This window comes from Physeter macrocephalus, chromosome 5, assembly GCF_002837175.3.
Source record: "Physeter macrocephalus isolate SW-GA chromosome 5, ASM283717v5, whole genome shotgun sequence".
Taxonomy (NCBI): Eukaryota; Metazoa; Chordata; class Mammalia; order Artiodactyla; family Physeteridae; genus Physeter; species Physeter macrocephalus.
The window spans coordinates 63,451,415-63,466,532 of record NC_041218.1 but is presented as its reverse complement, the minus strand read 5'-3'; the positions used below and the strand labels follow the sequence as shown (position 1 = coordinate 63,466,532).

The 15,118-nt window shown below is 39.8% G+C and overlaps 1 long non-coding RNA gene across 1 annotated transcript in view; it reads left to right on the top strand.

Moving 5' to 3' along the window:
* The window catches only part of LOC114486321 (uncharacterized), a 191,239-nt gene that overhangs the window by 29,847 nt on the left and 146,274 nt on the right, over positions 1-15,118 (top strand). The gene's annotated exons all lie outside the window — the stretch shown is intronic.

Below are 15,118 nucleotides of genomic sequence, written 5' to 3'. Positions count from 1 at the left end.
CAGGCTCAGTAGTTGTGGCGCACGGGCTCAGTTACTCTGTGGCATGTGGGATCTTTCCAGACCAGGGCTTGAACCCCTGCACTGGCAGGTGGATTCTTAACCACTGAGCCACCAGGGAAGTCCCTAACCTCCTCCTTTAAGCCTAGGCAGTAAAAGCTTCCTGAGATGCTGGACTACTGTCCTCTGCTGTTTTCCCCAAACCCTTTGCAAATGATCTCTTGACTACAATCTCCTTAATTATGGTACATTTGAGTGTGCCACCTGTCTCTTTCAGGGATTCTGACTTATACTGATAGGTAAGAAATGCCTGGGGGAGAGTTAAATTTGAGCCTCCTGAGTAGAGGTGGTAATTGGAGCCGTGGGTATAAATGTGAATATCTTGGGAGACAGTGTAGAGAAGGAATGGGCCCTGAGGAACTCAAACATATAATGGCTTTCAGAGGAGGATAATCTTGCAAAGGAATTGGAGAAGTAGCAACCAAAGTGAGGTGAAAAATCAGGGCAGTGTGTGTCATAGAAGTCAAAGGAAGCAAAGGGAAGAAAAGGAGTGTTGGTAGTCAAGATTATCAGTTGGTCCTGCAAAGTCATTGGATTTAATTACTTATACCATCGTGAATCTGTTACATATTTTCTGTGCTCCCTCTGAATAATGATTTAAATTTTTTTACATTAACTTATCTATAATTTATTTTAGATAAATACAGTACAATATTTCTAGAACGTATTTTAAGGTAAAAAATTAACTACCCTTCCTTAGCCATTATTCCAACATTATTTATTTTATACTTTCTCTATTACCATTATTTCCTCCAACATTCACTGTTTCTAAAAATATAAAGAGATGTTTGAGCACTTTCTACGAGTTGTTTAGGAGCTTTCTATTTGACTGTATCATAGTGGTTCAATGGTTGTCGCTTTATCATTCATTTTAAAATGTATCCATTAGAACAAGTCTAACCTCTTAATTTTAATTTTCAGAATTCTATTATCAATAGCCCCATTTATTCTTCCAGATAAACTTTATTTTTTTAACATCTTTATTGGAGTATAATTGCTTTACAATGGTGTGTTAGTTTCTGCTTTATAACAAAGTGAATCAGTTATACATGTGTCCCCATATCTCTTCCCTCTTGAATCTCCAGATAAACTTTAGAGCCATTTTATCAATTAAAAAAAACTTCATTGTGATTTTTTTGGGATTATTTTAATCCTGTAAATTAAATTGGGAAGAAGTTAAATCTTTATTATATTGCCTTTTAGCCAGAAACTTGATAGATAGATAAATCCATTTATCTTCAAATCTCATTTTTAACTCTAAGAAAAGTGTAACCATTTTCTTCAAATAATATGTTAATATATTTTGTGAAGGTCGTTTCCAGATATTTTATATTTACAGTCTTCTTTCTGATGTTTCTTAGATATTCTTTGCTACTCTTTCTCTGACTTTTTTTGGTATAAGAGTAATATATGTTTCTGGTAGAAAAAATGAAAAGAAATCAAGAAAAAACCCTAAATATAATTCTAATAGTCAACACCCAGATTCCAATACAGTTAACATTTTGGTGTACTCACTAAACACTTTTTATATGCTTATGTGTGTGTATTTTTATATTTCTTACGTAAATGAGATATCATATTGTTCTGTAACTTCTTTCATCTACTATACAAGGAACATCTCATGTCAGTGTATGCACTTCATTGCTGGATGCTATTCTGTTATACAGATGTACCTTAATTTATTTAACCAGACCTTTATTGGGGACCTTTGTTGTTGTTTTTAACTTTCCAGCATGAAATCATTCTGTGATAAAGTTCTTTTTACCTCCTCAATTCCAAAGAGGCTTGACATTTTATTAAGTATCGGATATATACAAAAGAATATTTATAAAATAAATGTTTAAGGATAAAAAAAGTAACAATGACATGATCACTTGTGCATCTACTGTCCCACTTAAGACATAGAACATTTAAGCACCTATGTGTCCCTCTCCAATCCCATCCTTCCTAATCATTCTCTCTCTATATATGTGTATGTATATATACATATATATGTATGTATATATGATTTTTGCATGCTTTTGAAGTTCATATAATTGGAATTTACCATATGGGTCTTTCTGGGATGTACTTTTTCCACTTAATAACATGTTCCTGAGATGTATCCATGTTGTTGCAAATAACTACAGTTTATTCATGTTTATTTCTGTATAGTATTCAATTATATGAATTGAATATATACCAGAATTTTATTGCATTCTACTGTTGGTGAATATTTTGGTTATTTCTAGTTTTTGCTCTTACAGATATGCTACTATGAACATCTTGTACCTATCTCCCACTACACGTGTACAAGAGTTTCTCTAGGCCAAACATCACAGAGTAGAATTGCTGAGTCAAAAGGCATGTATACCTCAACCTAATAGATAATGCAAATTATCTTCCAAAATGGTTGAAATAAATTTACTCTCCCACAAACACTGTGTAAGAATTCAGTGGTGGGCTTCCCTGGTGGCGCAGTGGTTGAGAGTCCGCCTGCCGATGCAGGGGACACGGGTTTGTGCCCCGGTCCGGGAAGATCCCACATGCCGCGGAGCGGCTAGGCCCATGAGCCATGGTCGCTGAGCCTGCGTGTCCGGGGCCTGTGCTCCGCAACGGGAGAGGCCACAACAGTGAGAGGCCCGCGTACCGCAAAAAAAAGAATTCAGTGGTTCCACATCTCCAATTCTTGGTATTCCACATTTAAAAATTTTTGTCAAGCTGATGAAATTGAAATAATATGCCACTGTGGTTTTAATTTGCATTTCCCTGATTACAAATGAAGTTGAACATATTTTCATATGTTATTTTACCATTTGTGTTCTCTCTTCAGTGATAAGCCCATTCAAATCTTTTTCCCATTTAAAATAAATTAGGTTGTAGTTTTCTGAATGGCTTATAGTTTTTATATGGTCTGGATACTAACCCTTTGTCATATGGGTATGGCAAATACCCTCTCCCAGTGTGTGGCTCATCTTTTCACTTCTGTTATGGTATATCTTGATGAACAGAAGTTCTTAATTTTAATGTCGTTGACTTTAATAATAATTTCCTTTACTCTCTGTGCTTTTCTGTCTAGCTTCAGAGATTCTTCTCATCCTTTAATTGAAAAGGGCATTTTCTTTTATTACTTTCAAAAAGTTTAAAAGCTCTACCTAATTTTGAGTCTTTTAGACACTTAGAATTGATTTTTGGCATGTGGTGTGAGGTAGGGGTTCAGATACATTTTTTTCTATATGAATAACTAGTTGTCTCAGCATCAGTTATTTAAAGCTCATACCTTCTCAACTGATTTTCAGTGTCCGCTCTGATACACTTGAGAATCAACTTGCCAAGTTCCACTATCCATTCCTCAATGCCCACCAGTCAAAATAAATACTTTGTTGGGATTTAAATGTAATAAAATAAATCTATGGATCAATTTGAAAAGCAATGGCAACTTTATAATATTGAATCTCCCTATCCATAAACATAATATCTCTTTCCATTTATTTAAATTTCCTTTGATTTCTCTCAGTCATTTTATGATTTTCTGTATACAGGTCTTACTCATATTTTGTTAAATCTCTTCCTAGGTAATTAATATTTTTGATATACTGTAAATGGCATCTGTCTTTTTATTACATGTTCTAATTTTTTGTTGCTGGTATATAGAAATGCATTTTTAAAATATTGACCTTATAAGTATCAATTTTACTAAAAAAAATCTTAATTCTATTTTTATGTATAGATACTTTTGTATTTTCTATGTAAAAATCTTATCTCCTGCAGATGGCTCCCTAGTTTCTGCTCTCTAAACATTATAAAATTTATATAAATTTTATACTATCTGATATTTCCAACACCTGACTGACTTTTTGTGGGTGATGTGAGTTGCTTGTTATTTTGTTGGGTCTCGCTCATGATGCTTTTCTCTTTAATTGTGAATTCATATTTCTATGGGAATTATTTGAAGCCTAGATAGACGGGAGTTCATTTAAAAAGGATTTGCCTGTGTTTCTGCCAGATGCTCATGGGTACTACTGAAGGAGGGCCACTTTAAACTAAATTCTCAGCTTGAAGGTTTTCCAGACCACCCAGGTAGTGCACCTCTGGCAACAAAACTCACACATGAGAGCTAGCTTGTACTTGGAAACTTTCAGGAAAGATTTTTCTTCTCCTTTACCAGTGCCAAATTTTAACATAAGCAAATGTCCTTGTTGTCTGCAGTGGGGGCAATTTTATTTCTAGTATACCCTTTGGAGCTTTATGTAGGATTGTCTTTAATACTGCCGTCTTTGGGCTGGAACTAGGCTTTGTCAACTATCATCCATATTTCACAAGGCTGTGAACACTGGATCTCAAGATCCCCTGATTTGTCAAAAGTCCTCAGTGCAAAGGCCATTATCAGTGCCTGGGTCATCTCACTTGGGCCTTGTTTTGAATTCATTTTGGCCTTACTTTATTAGCAGGTCACTGATGCATTTAAAAAATATATATATTTCTATATTTTATTCATTGTTTTTAGTTATTCTCAAGGGGAAGTTTGTTAAGGGCATGTAGTTTGCTAAGCATCCCCCACCTCACTTCAGCTACACCCTCTTATATCCAAGATCTTCTCATTTCCAATATCTATCTCACCTCCTAAATCTCAATTTCAAATATCTTCTCTATGGCCATCATCTATCTTTGGGTGCCTCTAATTTACCAATCCCACCTTAACAATTCTCCAACCCTATTAGGACTCCCAATTCAATCACCCCCAAATATTCACTGTCCATTTACTCAGGTTCTTCCTCATCCATATTAGAGTCTATGCTGGGTCTGTGTGTTGCAAAATACAATAAAAATAGTGCCTTCTGTAGTTGTGCCATGCTATGGTACTGACTTTGTGTTTCATCATCATAATCACTCCCTTATACACACGTTTTTTCTTTCTCCTTCTCTCATCTGATTTGGCACAGTTATTGATTAAACCCACATTTGTCTGCCTACTCTATACCTAGTTCTGGAGGAAAACAAGCAACTAGGCTAACTGGTTTCCTTCTAAATGTATGTGGCTTCAGGATGTAGAGAAATCCTTCTGTATTTCTCTAGTCAGTCCTCTCTACCACCTTTCAAAGCAGCTTCTCTCTGCAAATCCCCAGCCTTCCCTGACCCCGGCCCCCTTTCTCAGTTGATGGCTTCCCTTATTCCATTGAGACAATGGACTCTCACACTGAAGAGCATCCTCATCCACTCACCACCAAACTCCCTGCATTTGTAATAGATTCCCATCTTTTCCTCTTGTGACTTCAGATGAACTATCCATGTTCATATCTAGGGCCATCCTGTTCACTTGTGCACAGGATGCCACCCCCTTTTTCTCCCCTCCACCCCTCACTATCAATGGTTCTCTGTCATTCTGACGCTCCTCCTGCTCTGAGAATGAACACATCCTGTCAGATTTTTTTTCTTAACATAAGAGACAACTTCTCCTGGGAAGATGAAGTTGATGTACTTTCCCATATTCCTCCAGATAAGTGAAACTAAAACCCTTGGACATTACATATAAAAGAAACATAAAGGGCTTCCCTGGTGGCGCAGTGGTTGAGAGTCCGCCTGCCGATGCAGGGGACACAGGTTCGTGCCCCGGTCCGGGAGGATCCCACGTGCCGCGGAGCAGCTGGGCCCGTGAGCCATGGCCGCTGAGCCTGTGCGTCCGGAGGCTGTGCTCCGCAACGGGAGAGGCCACAACAGTGAGAGGCCCGTATACCGCAAGAAAAAAACAAAGAAACGGTAGAGAGAGGAAGGCAGATCAGCTAGGGACTTTGAGACCTGAGGAATAACACATGGTTAGTTCCTCCGTTGTTTGTTTGTTTACCTCATATATCCCACACTTGGAGTTGAAGAAGCTAGCAACCTGCAAACGCCCACAGGCACAGACAAAAAAAAAAACAAACCTTCAACCCAAGCCTGCTCTGCTTAGCCAGAGAACCAGGAATGGGTCAGCCTAGTGAAATAGAAAACTTTTAGAATTATCTAAGCAGCTCTACTCCAGTCAAAAACCACAGAAAAAAAAAAAAAAACTGTGGCCCAACTCCCACCCATGCCAGCCAAGTCCTAGAGGGGAGACTAGACTTCAGCCTTCCGCTGGGCTGTACCAAGGCACCTCAACACAACTGCCAAGGTGGCGGCAGAGAAGGATACATAGGGAGCTGGGATTTTCATCCCCACCAGGCATGAATGATACACACTCTCCTCCCTCCCCTCTCCACAGTACCAGTGGAGACCACACGGGGAGCCTGGACTTCCACCCCCACTGGCGGTAACAAGGCCTCTCTCCCCATCCCAGAAGGAGTACTGCCAGAGAAGGCCTAGGGGAGCTTCAGGGCTTTTGCCACCGCCCAGCGGTAATGAGGCACTTCTGACCCTCCCAGCCAGGAAGGCATCCGTGAAGGCCTCTTGAGAAGCTGGCACTTCCACACCTGCCCAGCAGTAATGAGGAGCTCACAGCTGTAAGAGAGCGTGGACTTTGCCTTCTAGGTCACTGTGTAACCCCAGTGCCTGGAATGACAGGGGCTAGTTGCATGATCTCGCTCAAATCACTCATCCCTTCTGTGTCGCAATTTGTTCCTCTGTAAAATGAGAATGAAAATAATAGTATCTACCTGTAGGTTGCTATGAGGATTAAATGAGTCGATACATATAAAGCTACTAGAATAGAAAGTTTTAGCCATTGCTGCTGCTGCTGGCATTGTCATTATTCATTCCTTACTGATTTATGTGCCTCTTAAAATGTAGCTTTAGCCGTATCCCATGAGTTTTGATTTGTAGTGTTTTCATTATTTTTATTTTCTAAATATTCTATGATTGCAATCATATTTCCCTTTTTATGCCCAAGAGATATACAGAAGGGTATTTTTGAATTTCCAAGTGGGTGGGAAATTTTTGTTTAAATGTTCCTAATTTATAGGTTTATTGTTCTGTGGTCAGAGAATGTCTGTGCACTTTGTGCTTTAGAAGATTTGTTGATTTTTTTTTTATAGTCTAGTACATGATCTATTTTAAAAAATAAGTTCTTCAATTAAAATAGTTTTTCCCCTTTTCCTCATTGTGAAGGATACATCCTATCCTTAGCATAAAAGCTGGAAACATACTTTCCAACACACCAAACTAGACAGTTAAATGAAATAAAAGCTTCAATCATGTTGCGTTAACATGCTTTATTCCCATTCAATTTGCAGTAAGCACGGATTGCAAAGTTCCCCAGAGGGAGAGAAACGGGTGCAGGCATACTCAGACTTCAGGTGTGATTTGTTAGTTGCTCTTCTGCTGCCTCTTTTCTCCCTCTAATTTTTTCTTGTAAAGAAGGCATTTAATTCTAGTTGTAGCAGATGGTAATTTCCAAAAGTGGCCACAGCAATATTTCTGACCCCACATGCTGTTCCAGGACCTTGCCACTTCCCATCAAGAGGTGAAGTCTATTTCCTTCCCCTTGAACTGGGGTAGAACTTTATGACTGCCCCAACAAAAAGAGGATGGGGTGGATGTCATGTTGCATGACTTCCCAGATGGCTCATAAATGGCAATATAGCCTCTGCCTGACTGTCTTGTGATGCCCACCCTTGGAAGCCAGTCACCATGTTGTGAGGAAGCTCAGGCTACATAGAGAGGCTACTTGTAGGTGTTGAGGTCCCAGTGATAGCCACCATCAGTCAGCAGACATGTGAGTGAGTGAGTCCTCAGGGGAATCATAGCCCCAAGTCATCTCCACAGCCCCTGTCTGAATTGTGACCCACAGACCTAATAAGCATTATAAACAGTTGTTTTACCTCATTGAGTTGTAGGGTAATTTGTTCCTCAGCTATAGTAACCGTATCTCTAAGGATACAGTGACCCCAGCTAATCAGAAAATTCCAACTAGAAGGCGGGTGTTATAATGAGGAAAACATTAGACTAGGACCTGGGAGACCTAAGTCATAGGCTGGATTAACTCATAATTGACCTTAGGACCTTGAACATATCATGTAACCTTTCTGAGTCCTAACATTTGAACCTTTTAGGCCCCTTCAAGTTCTACTATTAATTAAGGTCTTGATATAGAACAATATGAAAAGGTTTCATATTGGAAATACTCGATCTCTTGAGAGACTGCATATCTATATGTAATCGATGACATTCTTGGTTTTACAGTTAACTCTCACAGGGAAATCTTATTTCCCTCATTTCCAAACTATTGGAAAAATTTTCCAAAGTATTGACAGAAGAGAATAGGATCATTTTTTATCAACCCAATTTTAGCATAAAATAAATTAGAAAGCTGGCTGGGCCTTTGCTGCAAAACATGGGCTCCCCAGTCTCAGTTCATGGTAATATATTAACCACTGCTTTGATTCTCGACTTTTATATTGTTCAGTGATCTTTGCCTGCTATTTTGGGTGTTCTTTGTTAGTTACCAGGTGACTTGTTGCCAGAATATGCTTACAGAGATTTTACTGTCTCTCTCTAGATTCAGCAGTTTGAGAACGTTAAATGTGCCTTGCAAAGCTAAATCTGCTATGGGATATATAAGGCTGGTCTCTCATCAGTTGTAATTCTCTGGTAGTTGCATTGTTAAGAGGAGTCATCTATTATTCCACATACTACATTCCAGAAGAAGCTAAAGCAAGTGTTTAATGCATGCTTTCCAGTGCACAATACTGCACAGTCCCTAGAGTGTGATGACTTGGGACAGCTGCCCCAAGTCAATATTCAGGGGACCCAGCCATGCTGGCAGTTTGTCAGTGACTCAAGGAGCACCAGCTGGGGCCCTGTAACATGCTTGTACCACACTCACAGAGAAACAGTCTTTTTTTAAAAAAATAAATTTATTTATTATTTATTTTTGGCTTCGTGGGGTCTTCGTTGCTACACGTGGGCTTTCTCTAGTTGTGGAGAGCGGGGGCTACTCTTCGTTGTGGTGCGTGGGCGTCTCATTGTGGTGGCTTCTCTTGTTGTGAAGCCCAGGCTTTAGCCATGCGGGCTTCAGTAGTTGTGGCACGTGAGCTCGGTAGTTGTGGCTTGCGGGCTCTAGAGCGCAGGCTCAGTAGTTGTGGCAGATGGGCTCAGTTGCTCTGCGGCATGTGGGATCTTCGCAGACTAGGGTCCAAACCCGTGTCCCCTGCATTGGTAGGCAGATTCTTTTTTTTTTTTTTTTTTTTTTGTGGTATGCGGGCCTCCCTCTGCTGCGGCCTCTCCCGTTGCGGAGCACAGGCTCCGGACGCGCAGGCTCAGCGGCCATGGCTCACGGGCTCAGCCGCTCCGCGGCACGTGGGATCCTCCCAGACCGGAGCGCGAACCCGGTTCCCCTGCACCGGCAGGCGGACGCGCAACCACTGTGCCACCAGGGAAGCCCAGTAGGCAGATTTTTAACTGCACCACCAGGGAAGTCCTGAGAAACACTCTTAACTTTCCTCCCTTTCCTGGAGTCACCAGAATCACTGCCTATTCCCTTTGTACCCCAGCGTTCCCACCACAGAACAAAGTTACTAGGTTACCTTCTGATATGAATTGTATCCTCCCTGAGAAGCAGTTGTTTCCTACGTCTGTTTATGACAGTTGCATTTTGTTATTTTAATGATGTGATTTCATTAACTATTACATAAATAGATGAAATACGAAGACAAAAGAGTTGTTTCTATGAACAAGTCAAAAGCTTCATAAAGTGTGAGTGATATAGCTGCAAAAGATTGTGGGAAAAACGCTAGAAGAATTCTGCACTCAGATCGCTTCCCCTTTTCTATAAGTTTTCATTCTCCTTTAAAGATACCCATACTTTAAATCTCAGTTAATGTTATGGATGTTCTTTATTCAAGAGTGATGCCCTGTGCTCAAAAGCCTTGCTCCTATGTCAAAAGATTGGTCAACTGATATATGCTTGTTTTCAGCTTAAAAAAATGTTTTTGGAAATTTTCATTTTTTGACTTGTTACTTTAACCTACTTTTTAACAGAGCAACACATGCTCCTGAGGAATAAGTTGGCTTGAACTGTACATAAATTCAGCTCATCTCTACTTTCTGTTTCATCACAACAAATAAAGAACTGTGCAGACTGCCCTTTCCTGCTGCCAAACTACAAACTGCCACTTTGTGATTTTGTTTTCACAGCAAGGATACTCTTCAGCTTTAGCCAGATCCCCCCAAGCCATTTCCCCCTCACTTTCCAGATTAATTCTAGAGGAATGTGATCTATTCCAGCCCCCACAAACCTCACTGGGATGGTTCTAAGTTCATTTACACCGGGAATCCTCTGCTATTTACCCAAATCTAAAAGGCTCCCCTACCCCTTGCCCCAGGCAATTCCCTAGTACAGCACCTGGTTCCTTCTCTTCTTTGCTTCAACCAGTGTTTATTGGGCACCTATCACATGTCAGGCTCAGCGCCAGGTACTAGGTGTGCTGTAGTGAATAAAATGTGTTTATTTTATATTGTCAATAACAGATATATAGTGTGCGCAGAAGAGCAGCAGCTACGTCTTTTTGTCTTTTTTTTTTTAATCGATAAATTGGTAAACTAATGAGGGAGAATTTCCATAGCACTTTTGACTTGGGAAATTGTTAGTATATGTCATTATGTGTGCAGTTATATATGGTATGTATTTATTTGCATTTCTGTGGAAATTAAAAGGGCATGTAATACTTTAGTTTAATCCAGGGGCTAACAAACTTTTTCTGTAAGGGGGTCAGAGAGTAGATATTTTTGGTTTTGTGTCATAGGGTGTCTTTAACAACTACTAAACTAAGTAAGCTGTTACAGCATAAAAACAGTCATAGATAATACATAAATGAATGGGAGTGGCTGGGTTCCAATACAATTTTATTTACAAAAACAGGCAGTAGCCCTCGTTTGCTGACCCCTGGAATCTATTAAAATACCTTACTGCTTCTCCTACTAGCAATTAAACTTGCTTAAGCCTCTTCCCTTTAAAAAAAAAAAAAAAAGTCCCACATCACTGCAAGAAGTTGTCTTGTACACACCATCTCTACCTCCCCACCTCTCATTCACCTCCAGTGCTAGACAATCTGACCTCTGCACTCACCACCTACTGAAATTGCTCTTATCAAGGTCACCAACAATCTCTGTGTTGCTAAATCCCTGAGAGTCTCCAGTCCTCTCTTTCTTACTCACTCTCTCCACAGCTTAGAACACAGCCAGCCACTCCCTCCTCCTGGAAACACTCTCCGCTCTTAGCTTCCGAAACCTCACAGGATTAGTTTTCCTTGTACAATGGTAGCCACTCTTTCTGCCATCAAAGGCTCCTTTCCTCTTGACAAACTCTAAATGGCAGAGTTGCTCAGGCCTCCATCCTGGATTCTATTGTCTCTCCTTTGGGGACCTCATCCACTCTTTAGCTTCAAATGTTGTACTGAAAACTCCCACATTTATTTCTGCAGCCCAGATCTTTCCCGCGTTCCTGCCTCACATATCCAACAGCCTCTTGACATTTCAAATCTCTTAGGTGTCTTAAACATAAAGTGCTGAATAAATATGATTGAATAAATAAATGAGTTTACCTGGTTGCCCAAGCAGAACCCAGAGCCTAATCACTAACCCGTCCCTTTTGCTCATCTCACGCATTACCCAAATGTAAGCCTTCTCTTTCCTAACCATCTCCTGAATCTTTCCCTGGCTCTCTATACCGAATTCCCAGGCTACTACAGTTGCGTCTGTTGCTAAAATATTGAAATACTTCCATATTGGTTGCAAAGAGCTGCTAGTCTAAGCCCCAGTTGTGTTGGCCTCACCTCTGGGTTCCACCGGTCTATCCAGCCTGGCCCAGCAGAGAGACGTCTGCAGACACTGCTCAGTGCTGAAGCTACCATCCATCCTGATGAGTTAATGCTCATGCCAAACTGATTGTTAAATATTTTAATATTACCTCTACCTAACAGCGCTGTTACTAAAATATTCTGGCACTAGGAAATTCTTTCTCACCCAGTTCACTGGAAAAGCCATCCAGCTGATCTCCCTACCTCTTCCTTCTGCCTTGTTCATCTCTAGACTCTGCATAGCAGCCAGAATGATTTGTCTAAAATACAAGTTGATTGCATCTCTCCTCTACTTAAAACCTTTAAACATGGATAACCATCAAGATAAAACCCCAACTCCCAGACCTAAATAGACATCTCTCTAAAGAAGACATGCAGATGGCCAAGAGGCATGTGAAAAGCCGTTCAACATCACTAGTTATTAGAGAAATGCAAATCAAAACTACAATGAGCTATCACTTCACACCGGTCAGAAAGGGCATCATCAGAAAAGCTACAAACAACAAATGCTGGAGAGGGTGTGGAGAAAAGGGAACCGTCTTGCACTGTTGGTGGGAATGTAAATTGATACAGCCTCTATGGAGAACAGTATGGAGGTTCCTTAAAAAACTAAAAATAGAATTACCATATGGCCCAGCAATCCCACTACTGGGCATATACCTGAGAAAACCATAATTCAAAAAGACACATGCACCCCAATGTTCATTGCAGCACTATTTGGATGGACCTAGAGACTGTCATACAGAGTGAAGTAGGTCAGAAAGAGAAAAGCAAATATTGTTGTTAACACATATATGTGGAACCTAGAAAAATGGTACAGATGAACCAGTTTGCAAGGCAAAAATAGACACAGAGGTAGAGAACAAACGTATGGACACCCAGGGGGGAAAGTCGAAGGGGGTGGTGGGATGAACTGGGAGACTGGGATTGACATATATACACTAATAGGGATAAAATAGATAACTAATAAGAACCTGCTGTATAAAAAACAAACAAAATTCAAAAACAAAACAAAACCCCCAAAACCTCACTAATAAGGTTCACCAGGCCCTTCATGATCTAACCCTTTTTCATCCTTCAAATCTCACCTCCTCAGAGATGTCTCCTCTGAGCCCATCTTAAGTAGGTTCTTCCTGTTACTCTCTCCTCACACCCATTTGTTTTCTTCATTGTATTGATCACAATTTGACATTAGTGTTGATTTTTAAAAATCTTTTTCTCCTACTAAACTATTAGCTCCCTGAGGGCAGATACCATGTCTATTTGTGCACTGATAGGCCCTTTGCCCCTGAATATTTAAGTTGATAAATCTGGCCCCCTGAATCCCTTTTAGCTTTGTTTTTCACCATTTTCTCCCTTGTAATCTATGGTTTAGCTGTATGCACTCAACAAATATGCAATAATCATTTGATCACAAACTATTCTCAGTTCCTTAAACATTCCATGTAATGGAATACTTTGCATCATTATGTCCTTTCCCCTGAACTCCTGCTTACCTTCCAGGTATCAACACTGTCATTACACCCTCCAGGACAGAACTCTTGATACTATAATTAGTATCTAGTGCTTTCCTCACTAGTTGGTAAGCTTGTAGAAGGCAAGAACCATTTGTCATTTTTCATAGTTGCATGTAAGGCATCTTGCTCAGTACCTAGCTAATATTTAGTGGACCAATTCAGCCCTAAAGCAGACACCCCAAGTCCTGAGAGGGAGTCAGTGAATTCACATCCGTTTGGGTGGCAATATACTATTTGTAAATGGGATATCTTCCCCCGAAGGTAAGGGTTTTTGCTTTCATGGGAAACATGGGAATTTTCCCATGAAAATTCATCCCTTAGCGACATGCTTCTGTGATTTGCAGTGACTTCACCTGGAACTCACTGTTTGGCTTTATGGGCGGAAAGTGGTTCTTAGTGGGAAGTACAAAATTTAGGTTACTAAAAAGATCTTTAGTGAGAATGGGTTTTGTAATGTCTTAGAGGACATAACAAGATAGCAGTTTCCCTTCTTTGAAATATATTTTTTTATATGTTCATCCTGAATTCAGTTAAAAAAACAATCTCTTTCCTCTGCTTGTTAATGGTGGTTTTATGGTTTCATTCTTCTGGGCACATAAATATGTTATAATATAAACAAGCCAATGGTGTAATGAATCATTGCAGTCTTATTGTGTGTATGTTTTTACTACAAATCTTGGGGGAAAAAGCTATTCACGCTCTGCATTTTTAAATCATGCTAATGTGATTAGTCATTATGATCCTACTTACTCTTCATGATGGAGGCAAGATGTCTAAGCATCCAATGTACTTGTGAGGGGCCTGATTAGTGCTTGAAACCCAATCAAGAAGCTGCTGATGAAGTTCACATAACACATTAAAAAGTTACTGAGGACAGAGGAGTTGATCGTTGCTTATATAAGATGGTATACACAAATAAGTGTAAATTGTCCTAATGTACATTTTTATTCTTCCATGAGAATTTCAACTGCTACCATAACCTCCGAATATATTTTGCCAGGATATGTCCAGACCACTGTTTTTGTAATCAAAGTGGGAAAATGACAGAGTAAGCTGCTATTATTGTTCAATAGGAAAATTCACACATCCACATCACTAAACAGGTGCTTTCAAAGCCCAGACTTCAAAATAGTTCACCCATTCTAGCATTTTGATGTTGTAATCAAGCAAAATGAAAAATAGAAGAGACACATTTTGGTTGATTATTATCCTGCCAAATCAGATTGTTCCTGTTATTGTCTTACACAAACACCAAGCTCAGAGGGAGAAGTGGGGAGCAGGGAGAAAAATATGGATGTGTGTGAGAAGAGAGAAAAGATGGTTTTAGAATCTTAAATGAGTCCAGTAAATTGAAGACTTGCTTAACAATTTCAGAAACAAAGTCAGTAGAAAAAGTAGTAGTATAACACCTTACATTCAGTTTTTTAAAAGACTTTTTTTAGGAGTAGAACCCTCTTTTCAGAAGGAATCTTATGAAGACTCACAAATATATAAAACAGATAGGAAGAATATTTTTAGTAAACATTGCATTAGTTCAGATTTATCATATTTATTTAAATTCAATGAAAAAACAAGGCTGTTTTGATGAATGCCAAAAATTAAATTAAGGGATTAATGACAATTATCTTACGTGAGCTTCAGCAACCAATTTATTTCTGTGATTTCTTACTTCTTGCATATTATCAAGATTTTTCTTGGGGCTGCCCTGGTGGCGCAGTGGTTGCGCGTCCGCCTGCCGATGCAGGGGAACCGGGTTCGCGCCCCGGTCTGGGAGGATCCCACATGCCGCGGAGCGGC